Source organism: Pteropus alecto, unplaced genomic scaffold (assembly GCF_000325575.1).
Source record: "Pteropus alecto unplaced genomic scaffold, ASM32557v1 scaffold70, whole genome shotgun sequence".
In the NCBI taxonomy this organism is placed as follows: Eukaryota; Metazoa; Chordata; class Mammalia; order Chiroptera; family Pteropodidae; genus Pteropus; species Pteropus alecto.
Genome location: NW_006431912.1, coordinates 3,415,154 through 3,427,553, shown reverse-complemented (window position 1 = coordinate 3,427,553; position 12,400 = coordinate 3,415,154). Strand labels below are relative to the sequence as shown.

At 34.3% G+C, this 12,400-nt stretch overlaps 1 protein-coding gene and 1 pseudogene across 3 annotated transcripts in view; one reads left to right on the top strand and one right to left on the bottom strand.

Annotated features, from left to right (window-relative positions):
- Positions 1-12,400, bottom strand: part of KIF2A (kinesin family member 2A) — a 61,927-nt gene that overhangs the window by 40,647 nt on the left and 8,880 nt on the right. The gene's annotated exons all lie outside the window — the stretch shown is intronic.
- On the top strand, positions 9,504-9,619 carry LOC112472715 (annotated as a pseudogene).

The following is a 12,400-nucleotide window of genomic DNA, read 5'->3' as shown; positions in this document are numbered from 1 at the left end:
ACTGAAAAAACTAGAAGTCAAATGGTCATTCACATGTACATTGCCATGTAATGAAAATACAAAACTTCAGTTTATATGCCAACAAATTAAATATAGTTCCCTAGTAAATCTATTCTTGATAAAACCTCCTAGTAACTGCCTTACTTTCCAATGAGAATACCACCACATAATTTGAAAAGATGTTTTGACTTTTAAAAAAATAGTAATAAAATCTAGCTTTCTCCTTTTGTATCTTCGCAAACAGGGACTATAAAGAAGCAAGCATCAATATCCATTTTAAGAAAAATAATGAAATAAATATTACTCTGAATTGTAAACATTCAGAACAAGTGCTTGGCAGAATGTTTCCTGAGGATGAGTAAAATACATAGGCTTACTCAAAGTAGTTGGTAAGTAGATTTCTGAAAGAAGCACTTTCTCTCAGTTTCTACCAGAAGAGAATCTTGGTAAATTACCTTAAAACACACTTGCCTCAAAACCTTTGGGACTTCATATCATGTGACTGATTAAAATCTTAAACAGGTTTTTCATTTTTTCCTTAAATTTTATATAAAATACTGATTCTAGTAAAATAAAGCAATTGTATATTTAGTTATAAGTACCAAGTGCCAGTGTAGAATGCAAATTCAAAAATTTTAGTGCATATTTCCAAGTAGTCATAGCAAAACATGTTAATTAACTTTTGTTGTCTAAGGAGGTTTGTTTTAAATCTATCTTTTAAAACAGATACAGTTCTTTCCTTCAACTTATTAGAAGGATTCTAAAAGGATGCTCCTTCAGAACACGAAAATAACCTAATGGGAAACAGGAAAATGGAGACTGCCAAAATGTTTAAAATAGATGAAATATGACAATAAAAAAAAAAACTACTAAAAGCATTATTTAGAAAATGAAAAACTGTAAACTATACAGTAACATTCATACATTTTCTTGTCTTGCCAACTACCTCAAAGCAGTTAACTTATTATTTTTATTCTCTCCAAAAGTAAATGTCAATCTGTTCCTGGATGCCACTGACCAGTAAATGAGGACAGAAAAGAATCCGATGATTTGTTTGAGATCATTACAGGAGATCCAGCATAAATCAAACTCCCAAACTCTGATACCCAGGTTCTGTTAGGTAATCTAAGCAGCAATGAAAAGAATCCTTAATGAGGGCTATGCAGGCGTCACACCTTCTTCAATAACTTTGGTGGAATAAGATGCCATTAGAGAAGGACATAAATGCCTCAGCTGACACTGGTAACAGCGCCGTTGCTATTTAGTAAAGCCTTGGGGAATGTGACTTTGCCAAACATAGAGACCTTTTTGTTTTGGCTTATCACATTTAAGATGTTACTGTTTATAACTAAATTTAAAAAGTTCTAGCATTTCCCTTCTTAGACTTTAAACACAAAGCTGGAATTGTGACACAAGAAAAATGGGTATACTAGAGCTAAGAATCTTTGTGAAGAAAATACATCTTAAAAATGACACAAACTTCATTCATATTGTAAACAAAATACAAATTTTTAAATTTTTCCTTCCTCTGTCCATTGTTTTGAAAAGGGATCTCAAAAATTAACACTGCTCAGGGAAACTTCATATCTTGTTGACATTTTTTTGTAATGACTGGATCACACTGCATACTAACAATCTGTTAGACTTATCATTTAGAAGGGCCCATTGTGCAGCTATTTAGAAAACTTCCATCCTGAATTTGCACAAGGGTAATAAGGATAATGTCACAAAGGGGTCATGATCCCAAGAGAGATGATTAAATCACTTAATTTCCTCATTCTGAATATTTGGGGTTGGGGCAAGAAAGAATTAAAATCTGTTCAAAACTACTAGTAAAAAAGAAGGTAAAAACTGAATTTCTAAAATCATAAGTTATATGATTAGGATTCCAGCTAAAATGGTGAAAATGTAAAAAAAAAAAGCATTAAAAAACTTCATTAAGTTAACTAAATAAATCTCAACACATTTTAATTAAAAAGCCATTCTTCATATCTACATTCCTCTGGGTGACAGAATGTCTGAAACCTATCTTTATTCATTTATTGAGGAATAAAATATTTCCTATCTAGAAAACCAAAGAGTTTTATAAGTGGTGTTTAACACATTGCTGACAGTTTAAAGTTTTTTAGTGTATGTGCTGCCAAAGCAAAACTAATCTTAAGTTTTGAGAACAAACTTTCACAGATGTTCTGCTGGATATATTGAGCAATGCTATCTAATTGCTCCCTAGTTTAAATTCTTATTTACTCAAAAGGGAATTCCAAACCAATACATTGCGCTAGTCTGTGACCTTTTCATAGCTACGTGTAGATATCATCTTCTCTTATGCTTAAATACATCCTAACAAGAGAGAGGGATCTTTTGGAATGTTTTTCAACAGTTTTCAACAGCAGTATCCCAGGCAATGTAGACTTATATATATATTTATTAACAAAATTTAAACATAACTCAGAAAGCTGACAAAAACATTATAAAATATTCAACCATTTCAGTTTGTTTTCAGCTACCCTCCTAACTTTCATTAGAGAATTTAAGGCCTGAATTCAGGTGACTGGGTGCAATAAATATGTTTTTAGTAAAAGTTATAGATGTAATGAGGATGTCAAGCAGACTGATAACATCGGAATCTTTCAAAAAAAAAAAAATCTCACTGATAAAGAGGCTAAGCAAACTGAATATTCTACCATGAGATGAATCTTAACACATAATACTTTAGAAACTTGCTACTGCCTATAAAACAACAGTATATGCCGACACTTTAAAGAAAAAAATCCCTAGTATTGAAGAGCTAGCCTGTCTACCTTTACTGCTGTCCAGGACAATGGGACAGGAGAGCTTCCTCGAAAACCTTAAAAAATGTTAAAAACACATCATAAGTGATTTTCAAAAACACATATTCTAGAAAAATAATTTGTTACCAGAAAAAGAAGAATATGGAAAATGTCTATCCAAGGCAAATAATGATGATACCTATTCTTAAACATTAAAAATAAAACTGTTACAGACGAGAAATGAAATCTTAATTGAATATGCCAAATCTTGGTCATACTAGTATAACATTAAACCAGTCGTCACTGAAAACTAATGAGTTTAATTTTATAATAGTCACATTCTTATCCACTGTCACATTCTTATCCACTACACAAAAACGTGTTCCTTTGTGCATTACTGTGTTGCTGTGGTCTTGAACGGCAATCGAGATTAATGTTTACCTATAACTCTTTTGCTATGGACTGAACTGTGCCCGCCTCCATTTATATATTGAAGTCCTAAACTTCAATGTTACGGTGTTTGGAAGTGGGTCTTCTGGAAGGTAATTAGGCTTAGATGAGATCATGAGGGTGGGGCCATCAAATGGGACTTCTGACTTTGTAAAGGGAAGAGGGAGATGTCTACTGTGTGAGGACACAATGAGAAAACAGCGATCTCCAAGACAGGAAGAATGCTTTTACCAGCACCCTAATTTTTGTTGGACTTACCAGCCTCCAGAATTGTAAGAAATATTTGTTGCTTAAGCCACTCAGTTTATGGTATTTTGTTATCCAGTCCAGGCAGAGTAATTTATCCCCTTTCAAATACTAAAGGCCATGATAAGGCAATAGGAAATCAAAGATGAATAAGGGACATTCCTTGCCCTGTGCCAAAATCTCAACCCCTGATTGCAATGTCACTACTTCCCTGAGGAATTTATCATCACAATCCCTGTTCTACTCTAATTATGAATGCCTATGATGGTAGTGACTCTGAGATAGGGAAATTTTTACTTTCAATGCCTGGTCAATTGGATTAATAGATGATCACTTCTTTAAGCCCTTGTACCACTAGGGTAAAATGTAAAATAATAAATTCAGTGTAGCTAGAAGGAAGGTATACAAAGAAAGTAGAGCCACAGAATCTCATTATGGAGAGACTGACTCAAGTCAGATTATAGGTTTGGTTTTCTACATTTAAGGTTGAGATATCTTCTAAATATCGAGTGTAGATTATCAGTGTGTGTGTGTGCGTGTGCGTGTGTGTGTGTGTGATATATACAGATATAAATATAGATATAGTGGATGGTCCAGGTTGAAGATAAAATCTTGAGAACTGTTAGCATATACAGTAACACACATTTTCAATAGGGGGCAAAAATTGGTTCCTTGGAAGAGAAGAGCTTAAATATTACAAGTTTGTGGCCTTCCAAAGGGCCAGAGTACACAAACAAATACACAGTACATTTGATATTAAAATTTTATGGGTCCCTAGGTAGATGAATAAAGACATGCTGTATATATATGATACATATACATATTATATGTACATTAATATATACATATATACACACACATACACACAATGGAATACTACACAGCAATAAAAAAAAGAAGTCTTGCCATTTATGACAACACTGATGGATCTAGAGGGTATTATGCTAAGTAAAATAAGTCAGAGAAAAATATCTATGATTTCATTTATAACTGGAATTTAAAAAAAAAAAATGAATAAACAAAACAGAAACAGACCCATAGATACAGAGAACAAGCTGATGGCTGCCAAAGGGGAGGAGGAGTAGAGGAATAGAAAACAAGAAAAATAATTAAAATTAAATATAAAATTTCATGGTAAAGTGTGATTAAGAAAAAAATGTCTAAAACGGTTCTTTGGAAGGGAGCAGTAATGAGAGTCTGGAAAACTAAATATAGATAGTATTTAAGGCAGTGAAAGTAGATGTGATCACCAAGAGAATGAAGGTAGAAGTCCTGGTTTTCAATGTACAGAGTTCAGGGAGATAATAAGTTACCAGCACAGATCAAGAAATTGCCAGAGAAAAAGAAGAAAAATCAGGAAAGTAGATTCCTAGAAGCCACGTAAAAATGGTATTTCTAGAAAGAGAATAAATCAACTCTGTCAAATGCTGTTAACAGATCAAGTAAAATTTAAGCACAAGTGGAGACCTTTTTTTTAGATGAAACAAATAATAGTATTCCAGTATGTTGATGGAAATAATTCAATAAAGGAGAAATTAAGGACACAACACAAAGAACTAATGAAGTGGTAACTTTGGGCAGGTGAAAAAGGATAAAATTTAGTGTACAAGTAGAAGAAATGTGCCTAAAATATGAAGGGAACAGGTTTATCCACGGAAAGGTAAGAAAGGCATAGTTACAGGTACAGAAATTATTATTTGGGTAGATGTGGTAGACTTGTAGAAGTCCTTTTCTGATTGCTTTTCTCAGTGGTAAAATGGTATACAAAGTGATCTGTTCAGAGTGTGTATAAGCAAATAAACCTAAGAATTTTATGAGAAAAGTCAGCTAAGAGTGAATGGGCTAGAGATATGACTGTTCATTCAAGGAAAGTAGACATGAATTTAAATTGTGATCAAGCAGCATAAGTATAATTCCCCCCCACTCCAATAAATTTTAATCAAGAATGGGCAAGGAGGTTTAAAATATATAAAAGGAGTTATCTGGAGTTTTGCCAATCAAGAGAGGGGCAGCGGGGTAGAACGTATACATATGAGGCAGGGTTTATAAGGAAGGAAGTTAGGACATGAGGTGGAGTAAGGAACAATAAAAGGTAGCAGGATTATAAATCTTGGTGGGGTCAAAAGATTAGTGGAGTCAGGATACTAGAGAGAACATGCTGGATAGACAGAATGGTGACTGAAAATGAGATGCTTAAAAATGAGATTATAGAAACACTGCATGGAGATATTTGGGTATAGTGAATAAGCTAAGGCCACGGGCGAAATCACTGAAGGAAGGAAGGAAAGAAGCTCAAAGTTCTAAGAGGAAGGCGACTGGAAGAATCATTTTTATATGAATGTTGCAATTACATAAAAATAAGAGAGGAACAGGGTAGGAGACAATAACAGTGAGTTAGGAGTCTTTATATTTCAGATATTAATCCCTTATCAGATACATGATTTGCAAATATTTTCTCCCATTTGGTAGGCTGCCTTTTCAACTTTGTTGATGGTTTCCTTTGCCGGGCAGAAACTTTTAAGTCTGATGTAGCCCCATTTGTTTATTTTTCCTTTGTTGCCTAAAAAGGGTGTATTTTATAATGTGAATTACACCTCAAAAAAAAGTAGGTCGCAGTAACTACAGAATGTAGTTACTAACATTAAGAGATAGACGAGAAATAAAATTTAGAAAGGAGATTAAGAAGAATAATTCAAGTAGGAAGAGAACTCAGATAACAAAGTACAATCGATGAGAGAAAAGAGTTTTAAAAGTAGGAGATAGACAAAAAGTATTACAATTGACAAAAAGAAAAAAGGAAAAAGTTCACCTTTATTAGTAATACTGAAAATTTAAATAACAATTCACCATTTTTCCCTCTGAAAAGGGTTTTTAAAAACAACTTTATTGCGATAGAATTCACAGAACATACAATTCATCCATTTAAAGTATACAATTTAATGGTTTTTAGTATACTCTCAGATATTTGCAACCATCGCCACAGTCACTTTTATAACATTCTAATCACCTCAAAAAGATATCTTTTAGCTATCACTCCCCAATTCCTCCAACAACCCCACCACCACCATCGTAAGCAATTACTAATCTCCTTTTTCTCTATAGGTTTGCCTATTCTTGACATTTCAAGAATGGAATGGTATAACATGATCTTTTGCAGCTGCTTTCACTAAGCATGATCTTTTCAATGTTTGTCCATGTTGTACTATTCCATTATATGAATAAACCATAATTTGTTTATTCATCAGTTGATAGTAATGTAAGTTGTTTCCCCTTTTGGCTATTATGAGTAATGCTATAAACATTTACGTACATGTTGTCATATTGACAGATGTTTTCATTTCTCTTGGGTATATTCCTAGGAAACAGCATTGTTGTTTTGTTAAAGATTTTATTTTTCTTAGAGCAGTTTTAGCCTAGGTACACAGCTAAACTGAGCAGAAGGTGCAGAGATTTTCCATATACTCTCTTGTATATGTATAACCTCCTCCATTATCAATATCCCCCACCAAGGCAGTACATTGGTTACAAGTGAAGAACCTACACTGACGTATCATAATCAATCAAAGCTCATTACAGTTCATTCTTAGTGGTATACATTCTGTAGGTTTGGACAAAAGTGTGAAATGTATCCACCATTAGAGTATCATACTCAGTATTTTCACAGACTTAAAAATCCTCTGTACTCGGTCTATTCATCCCTCTCCTGATTCCAAACCCCTTGAAAAGGTTTTTAAAACCTAAATTGTTGAGGATATGGGGACATGGGTAATCTATTCATCACTGGTAGTAAGTTCATAATTCATTCAGTCAATATTCAACCAATGTTTCCTACATGCCAGACAGCATACTAGATGGTAGGTTTATAGTAGAGCACCAAATAGACATGGTCTATGCTTTAAAAAAAAAAAAAAAAATCACAGAAATAAATGCATACAGATGGCCCCCAACTTATTATGGTTCGATTAACAATTTTTTGACTTTATGGTGGTGTAAAATCAATACACATTCAGTAGAAACCGTACTTTAAATTTTGAATTTTGTTCTTTTCCTGGTCTAGCACTGTGCAGTACAATACTCTCTCATGAGGCTGGGCAGTTGCAGTGAGCTGCAGCTCCCAGTCAGCCAAGCAATCACGAGGGTAAACAACTGATACTCTAAAGTGTACTGTGTTGCCAGAGTTTTTTTGGATACTGTATTTTGTGCTTTCACATGTCATCATGCATACAGAATGCCCTGTGTCTGAAGGCAATTACAGATGCTCCTTGACTTTCGATGGGGTTTTGTCCCAACAATGTAAAATGTTCTGAGCACATTTAAGGTAAGATAGGCTAAGCTATGATGTTCAGTAGGTTAGGTGCATTAAATGCATTTTCGATTTACAATATTTTCAACTTATGACGGATTTATTGGGATGTAACCCCAATCTAAATTGAGGAGCAACTGTACTTACAAAGTGTGACAGCATCTACCAAGGAAATGTAAAGTGTACTGAAAGAGAGTAAGAGATCGAATTTTGATTTGAGAGCCAGGAAATGCCCCTCTAAACAAGTGCAGAAATAATACTGAAGTTAAGAACTAAAAGCAAAAATGTAGTCAGGCAGAATGGGCAAGAAGAAAGTTTTAGGTGAAGGGCATAGTTCACCAAAGGCTCTAAGGTGAGAGTCACCAAAAAAAAGGCCAGTGAGGCTAAATACCGGGATCAAACGGCTAAGTGTGTGAGAAGAGACAAGAGAGGAAAGGTAAGAACCTGATCATACAAAGCCCTGAAAAGTCACATTAAGGATCATCTATTCCACGTCCTCCAATATCTTGATATACTGATAATCTTTTCTTGTTCTTTACTTTCTCATCCCTCTGGCTTCTTTTAACTACAAATATGTTGATTTGATTTCTTTCCATTAATCAAAGAACAATTCATTGGGTGGCATAGCTGTACATCTTCCACGTCCTCTCTAAAAAATGAAAGCTCCATGTAAACAGCTTTCTGGTCTGTTCTCCTGCCCTCCCAGCCCCCCTCCCCGCCAACTGCTCTATCCTCAATAGCTAGTACATTACACCTAGAGTATTCAATCATATTGGTCGAATGAACACATAAACAATACATGTACTCTCATCTAACCACCCTTCCAATAAAAAGCTGGTGTTTTGAAAATTTTCCTGGAATTAAGAAAATATAGAACAGTTAAAGAACAGAGAAGTAACTGGCTTTAAGAGATAAAGTTTATCAATTCTGGACTCAATAATAAGGCAATCTACTAAAGTGAGTTAACCAAATACAAATGGATAGAAATATAGGGAAGTAATTTCATTAGCATAATTTATTTAACCGTGTTCAGAGTTTTAAAATTACCAATCTATTAGTAAGGCTATTCAAGTTTATTAAGTTAAAAACTATGTTTTTCAAATTTTTTAAATTAAAAAAAAAAATCACTATTTCTTAAAATCAGACATAAAATATGACATCTTGTTTTTCTGTATTAACTATCAACACCAGAACTTAAAAGGTTTTCATTATATGTCTGGACCGCCTGAACACTATAAATTAAACATGTTACCTTTTATGGGACATTTAACTTCAGAAAAAAAAATTCTACGGGCACAGTATTAACTCCATAATCCAAGCTGGCAAATCATAAAAATGTATGATGTATACTATGAGGACAAGGGTATGAGGAAACAGGCACTTTTGCAGATAAGAAGATAAATTCACACAATCTCTACAGAAGTAAATCGGTAAGATCTATCAAAATTAAAAATATACAATTCTCTGACCCAATGATTCTACTTAGTGGACTTTATTCTACAGACATAGTCATGTATTTAAGAAATGACGAAAGTTCAAGATTAGTCAATACGGTATTAGCTGTATAGTAGCTGCAGACTAAGTATAACAGAATTTGTGATATGTTTAAGCACTAATAAAATGCAGCTGTAAGAATGAAGCTATCGGACGTGGTTCCATAGTGTAGCGGTTAACACGTCCGCTTTACACGCAGAAGGTCCTGGGTTCGCACCCCAGTAAAGCTATGGTCCACAGTCTACTGCCATGCCACCCTGAACAAGCCCGATGTCTGATCTCGGAAGCTAAGCAGGGTCAGGCCTGGTTAGTACTTGGATGGGAGACCACATAGGAAGACCAGGTGCTGCAGGCATAAATAATAATAAATAATTAAAAAAAAAAGAATGAAGCTATTATTAATGTACAAAAGTTCCCCAAGATATCACTATTATTAGGTGAAAAAAATTAAGAAGCACCACGGTGTAAAGTATACCATCTATAGGGAAAGGCTTATGTTTACACACATATAGATACACATACACAAATGGATTTACTTGAAAAGGCAAAACAAATATCTCTGCATGAATATAGAAGCTGGTAATATTGATATCTCTTAGGAAAAGAATTAGGTGGCTTGGGGGCAGTAGAAAGATATGTACCCTTTTGGAACTTAATTATTAACCATAGAACTATACTGTTATTCAAAACATAATTTAATTTAAAAACAAAGTTAAATGTGTACATTAAAAGCAATGACATATACCTTGTGATGCCATATTCTTGAAAATTGGAGGATGAACACAAATCAATTTTTTTCAGAATGTCAAAATTTGAATAGGCAGAGTAGTGAAAGAATAGTACAGCTAGGAGTTCATTTAATCACTGGTTCTGCAAATAGATAATTAAGTATGTAGAAGTCCTGTGCTAGGCACTGGGGTAAGATGGAACTTGAGTCTGACCAGAGACTATCAAAGAAATAACATAATCCAATAAGTGTTTTTTGACAGGAAATAGAGGAGACTTGGAGAACATAAAGCAGGGGATCCAACTTAATCTAGGAATCAAAGAAGAATGGAATGTTTAACAGAGGTGAAAAGGAGTAAAAGCAGCTAGCTAGATTAGGTAGAAGTGGCGTGTTCTAAGATTTCAGTGTGACTGGAGTGCCAGCTAGCTAGATTAGGTAGAAGTGGCGTGTTCTAAGAAGATTTCAGTGTGACTGGAGTGCCTCAAAAAAATGTCAAGAAATGAGACTTGAAAGGGAGGCCAGATTGTTCACGTTTTAGAGTAAACTATGTTAGAGTTGGGCTTTATCCAAAGGGCAGTAGAGATACAGGAAGTGATCAAAAAGTTTTAAGCAGATGATCAGGGGGACAAATTTATATGTCTAAAAGATTACTCTGAAAGAGTAATCTACCACAAAGGTGGAGAGACCTATTAGGAATTTGTTGCAGGCAAAACATAATGCTAGCCTGACCAAAGTTATAGTGAAGGGATGGAAAAGTGTATAGATTGAAGAAGTACTCAAGCAGTTAAATTAAGAGCCTGATGATAGGATACGAGGTTAAGAAAGAACAAGGAGCCAAGAAAGACATTTAGGTTTCTGATTTGGGCAACAGAGTGAATGAAAGTGATGAGATATACTGAAGAAATAGATTTGGGGAATGGGTGATGGCTTCAATATTTAACATGCTGAATTTGAGTTATTTATGTGACATACAAGTAGAGATAATCAGTAACCTAAATGACCTGGATGCTTCAGTTAATTCCTGTAAGGAAGCTACTCTAGACAGGTAAAGTTACCTTGGAGAGGTAGCTAAAAATAAAAATTTACTAAGTCCTATTAGGTATACAAACAGTAAATGTCTGCAGCTAGCCTGAGCTGAAGAGAAGCATTTAGTTTACCCAGAGACAAAATATTGTATGAGAAGTATTGCGGGGTTAGGACCAAGTACTGAAGAACACCAATATTTAGACAACGGAGAGAGAAAGAAGCCCCGGCAAAGATTAAGAAGGAAAGAACTGAGGGGTAGGAGGAAAACAAAAGTTTTATTTACTTCTACTTTAGTTAAGAAATGGCTCTTAGTGAAACCCAAAAGAGCATGTAAGGTTAAAAGCAATGTACGGCTCTTAATAAAACTGCACCCCAAGAGCATACAAAGAAAATACATATATAGTTAGAGCAATGAGTTGTAGTCCACCACTTCCAATATCAGCTATAACTGGAGAAAACAGTAAAAATGCAAGTCATATATTATCCCCCAATTTCATACAACCGTTTTACAAAAAAAAAAAGATCACTGAATCTAGACAGGCCCCCAAATTCATCAATTATGCCAGAGGACTCCTAGCAAGTTGCTATAATCTGCTACATTTTCCTGACAATATAGTTGCTCATCTAATAAGCATTCTTTCACATGACAGCATATTTATTTGCCTAAACTGAAAGTCTTGTGAACAAGGAGGGCCTAAACTTAGGACATGGAAGAGAGATTGGAAAAGACCAGAATTTCTTTTTTAAAAGAAACAGAGCCACAGAACACCTGCATTGAGTGTAATAACTATTTAATATGCTGTTGTAACTAACACAGTAGCCTTTTCTAGGAAAAAGTTCTAAATCTTTAAAGCATCAGATGAAAGGACACATAATGGTCCTGCAGCAAATGTTAGCTGGATTAATAAAAACACCTGAAAACAATTTATATCATAGAAAGTAAAATGAAAGCATTATTTAATGTACTGACTTCCAATACCTGGAACATCCATAGTACACAAAGAATTCTAACATTAAGAGTGGAAGAGTATTTTAGAAGCAGACAACCTATGTTCCAACTTCATTTTCTACTTATTTTATGCATGACCTTGGACAAGGCAATTTCTTCATTATAAGAATAAGCAAGTTTTGTCTGACAGCAGTATTTCAGATAGCTGTCTATAATTAAATTCTAAGACTTATATTACTATTTAGGGCCTCTAATTTGTTCTTATTTTCTAAAAATCATACAGGTAAAACATTATATCCATTTCCCTTTATTAGTCCATAGTTATCTGCAGGCTTAAAAATACTATCCTCTCAAAAAAGTTTAATGCTATCTGTACTCTCGACTCACTTTTCATGAGATGACACATAATTATATTTCTTGTGCATCTTACAGCA